This window comes from Herpailurus yagouaroundi, unplaced genomic scaffold (genome assembly GCF_014898765.1).
Source record: "Herpailurus yagouaroundi ecotype Mexico unplaced genomic scaffold, PumYag 209, whole genome shotgun sequence".
Classification (NCBI taxonomy): domain Eukaryota; kingdom Metazoa; phylum Chordata; class Mammalia; order Carnivora; family Felidae; genus Herpailurus; species Herpailurus yagouaroundi.
The window spans coordinates 3,069,795-3,073,809 of record NW_024412440.1 but is presented as its reverse complement, the minus strand read 5'-3'; the positions used below and the strand labels follow the sequence as shown (position 1 = coordinate 3,073,809).

The 4,015-nt window shown below is 43.1% G+C and overlaps 1 long non-coding RNA gene across 1 annotated transcript in view; it reads left to right on the top strand.

Moving 5' to 3' along the window:
- The window catches only part of LOC121016143 (uncharacterized), a 13,890-nt gene extending 10,480 nt beyond the window's left edge, over positions 1 to 3,410 (top strand). The window contains exons 2-3 of the long non-coding RNA XR_005784130.1: positions 2,230 to 2,359; positions 2,777 to 3,410. This is a non-coding gene — a long non-coding RNA (uncharacterized LOC121016143). The remainder of the gene's footprint in view (positions 1 to 2,229; positions 2,360 to 2,776) is intronic.
- Positions 3,411 to 4,015: the final 605 nt, after the last annotated feature.

Sequence of the window (4,015 nt, the reverse complement as noted above, 5' to 3'; positions counted from 1 at the left end):
AAAAGAAAAGAAAAGAAAAGAAAAGAAAAGAAAAGAAAAGAAAAGAACTATACCACAGAGTTGGGTAATAAAACAGTCTCTATTTTCATAAATTCATTAGTGAGTTTCAGGCTTCTCAGAAAGAAAGTACACAGATTTGAGGGGAACTAGATTCTAGGAAGTATACTGTTATTATCTCTATTTTATTATTTTTTTTATGTTGAGAGAGACAGAGATAGTGTGAGAGGGAGAGGGGCAGAGAGAGGGGCGGGAGATAGAGAATTCCTAGCAGGTTCTGAACTGTCAGCATGGAGCTCAACTCGCAGTTCAGACTCAGGAAACTGTGAGATCATGACCTGAGGCGATACCAAGAGTTGGACGCTCAACCCACTGAGCCATGTAGGTGCCCTTGCCTGAATTTTTCAATTTGTTTTCCTTATGAATAAGATCAAGTATTCATAATTGAGCTATTAGCATCTTATATTAGCTAGTTACCTTAATAAACTAGTCTTGTGGTGAGCCTGAGTAGCTCAGTTGGTTGGGTGTCTGACTGCAGCTCAGGTCATGATCTCACAGGGTTCAAGCCCCACGTCAGGCTCTGTGCTGACAGCTCAGAGCCTGGAGCCTGATTCAGATTCTGTGTCTCCCTCTCTCTCTGCCCCTCCCCCATTTGTGCTCTGTCTCTCAAGAATAAATTAACAAATTAAGAAAAATAAAAATAAAAATAAACTAGTCTTGTAATACCTTTACCCTGGTGTCTAATCCTTAGACATTAAGGAAAAAGGTTTAATATATATATAAATATTTATATATATAGAAAAGCTGCTAGCTTAAGCAGGCTATGCTGCAATTTGGGGTTGCTCTTTTTGCATAAAGAATAAAATAAATCTAGGGAATATTATTCCACTGCCCTTAGAGGTTTATTAAATACCAATTTAAAGATCTGTGACATCTTTAGGAAGTTAAATCTGGTTGTAAAACTTCCCACTCCCACTTTGCTGTGTGAGGTTTAGAACAAAAGCAGCTGACTCTTCTCATCCTTTATATATCAGGGTTTACTAGTCTAGATCAGGATGGGCAAATAGATTTCATTTCATGTTCCAGCCCTTATCCACAGGTTGTGGTTGCTGCAAATGATATATTGCAGAGGACTCTGTGTCTTTGTCCCTGATCCATGGCAGAGAGTACAGGGCTGTGTGAATAACATCCCCCAGCGGCTGAGGAGTCAAGTGGGAGGTGTGGTGCTATGCATTTGCTAGCCCTGACTTAGATCTTACTGAAAATGTGTGTTCTCAGGTTGTGTGCAACTGTGAGTAGATTGTTATTAGGACCATTGCTTGCATTTTAGAAACTAGCCATGGCAATGTGGTGTAGTCCGAGAAATATTGCAGTGACAAATTGAAAACCTTTATTCCAATGTTGAACTAAAGCAGTGATTATAGACATTCTTTGTCCTGATTTAAAATTTTTTTTTTTTTTTTTTAAATCTGCTGTGGGCTTTTTAAGGTGCTGTGGTAGGCAGAATAATGTCCAATCCTGCCCTCCTCCCCTCCTTCCTCCAAGATGTCTGCATCCTAATTCCTGGAACCTGTGAATATGTTAGGTTACATGGGAAGGGAAATTAAGTTTGATAGTCAGATGACCTTGAGATGAGGAAATGATCCTGGATTATCTGGATAGGCTCACTAAAATCACAGGATCCTTGTCAGAAGAAGAGGGAGGCAGAGGAGACAACAAGAAAGAAGGCAGCATAAGAAAGACTCCTAGGCTCTGTTGCTGGATTTGAAAATGGAGGAAGGGGCCAGGAGCAAGGAACGTGGGTGGCCTCAAAAAGCTGAAAAAGGCAAGGAAAGAAAGTCTCCCCTAGAGCATCCAGAAGGAACAGATCTGCTGACATCTTGAATGTAACCCAGTGAGACCCATAGCAGACTTCCGACTGTAAGGTAATAAATTTCTGTTGTTCATACCACTAGATTTGTGGTAATTTGTTACAGTAGCAAAAGGAAATGGACACAGGCACCCTTTTACAGATTAAGGAAGCTACTTTCAAGTCTTAGTTCATTAATTTAAAAACTGGGTTGGTAGTGACTTTTGTCAGGTGTATTTTATTCTTCATGTATTTTGTGCCTTCTAATCGAATGTGAAAGGCAGGCCCTAGTGCTATCAGCTAGGTCTTTGTGTTTCCTTGGGCTGCTCAAGAATTCCCAGCTTGACCTTGGTGTTCTTTGGGTCTGTTTCAAAATTTCACAGAATATCAAAATTAGACAGAGTCAGTCTGTGACCATGATGGATCAAGGCAAGATCGAGCCCACCCACAACGATGTCTGAATAAAAAACATGAACATCGTCCACACCACAAGAAAAGTCACGTCCTGGCTGAGTGAGTGACCACAGCTTTTGCTTTTCCCTCTCTTTCTTTTCTTCTTCTCTCTCTTTTTAATATCAGTTGCATCATTAGCCTCAGTATAGTCTTTCCTCATACTAGATAAAATTTAAGGTATCCATTCATAGAAATACCCCTGCTTACTGACCCCATCCAATCTAAAACAAAGCACGGCTGCCGTAAATTCTCCTCAAAATCACCTAACATAAACCTAAATCCTGTTAGTTCTTTCTAATATCTTCTTACTGAGATGCCCATCAATTTCCCATTGGTTGTTTTATTTATTGCTGCAATGAGTAATAAACCCAATCTGTCCAATTAGATGTATGTTCCTGGTAGTCTTTAGCTGGAGGGCATTGACAAAGGTTAGGTTTTGTATTTCATAGGTATACTGTCGTTGTTTTAAAAATTAAGGAGGAAGAGTTATGATGGCAGAGAAGTAGGGGGACCAGGATTTCCCTCAACCCACAACACGGCAGTATTGAGGTCAACCCACAACACAAAGTCGGTCTGCAGAGTGACGGAAAAATGTCTACAGGTGGAGGGAGACAGCTTGGAGGGACTGAGGTGCGTGTATGCAAATTGGGGGAGACCAAACAGTGTGGGCACGGAGGGGAGGGAACCCCTTCTGCCAGAGACAAAAGGGAGAGAAAGAGAAGCTGTGGATTGCAGTATTGTTCATACAAGAGAAAAACCTGTCCGGACCCTGGACAGGGGAATGAGAAATACAGAGTGTGCCAGTTTCTACTTTGTGAACGGCCTTAGGAGCTGAAGGCTGGAGTTCTCAAAAGTGCGGGACTTTTCTCCTGACCGAGGCTTCTGCCTGGCCTGGAGGTGGGGAGCCAGCCCTGGGGTATGGTAGCCATCTCAGGGGTGCACTGTGAGCAAACGGTCTCCTGCCTTCAGTACTGTGGGAAGAGGGTATATTGCCCCCAACAAGGACGAAAGACCCTGCGGGCGGCACCAGCCGTATGGGCAGGGCAGAGTGGCACTACCCCGGAACCTGGTCCATGTGGTGTGGGATCCTTTAAGACATCAGGCTCTGAATCCCAGCTGAGGGCCGAGGAGGCGAGGAGGCGCAGGGGACGGTGCCGCAGGACAAGCCACCTGCCGGTGCCACTCTGTGAGGGCTGCCTCGAGAGTGTGGTGTGAGACGCGTGGTCCGGGGAGGAGAGATTGGGGTGTGGCCGCCTTTCTCCCCATCACCAACAGGGTGTGGCTTCAGGGAACGGACAGCGGCGCCCAGAGGAGGTGGGACCCGCTTACACCATCCCTGCCTCTCCGTGCCTGGTAGCTGCTTATCTCCTGGACTGGGACTGACACTGATCTAACGGGACAGCCTCTCTTCCAGACGTGTGCAGCCCCTGGTCCCAGGCACCAACAGATGACTGTCCACAGGTTTAGTATGTTAGTCTCTTTTTAATAATTTTATTATTACTATTATTTTCGCTTTTCTTTCCTTCTCCCTTCTTTTTCTTTCTACCCTCCTCTTTTTTTTTCCTTCCCTTTGGAATGAGGCTCATAATTTTTGATTTGATTTTTAGTCAGTTATAAATATATATATTATATATTTATATATATTTATATAAATTTATATAATTGATATGTTTTATATATATATTTACTTCTTTCTTTCTTTCTTTCTTTCTTTCT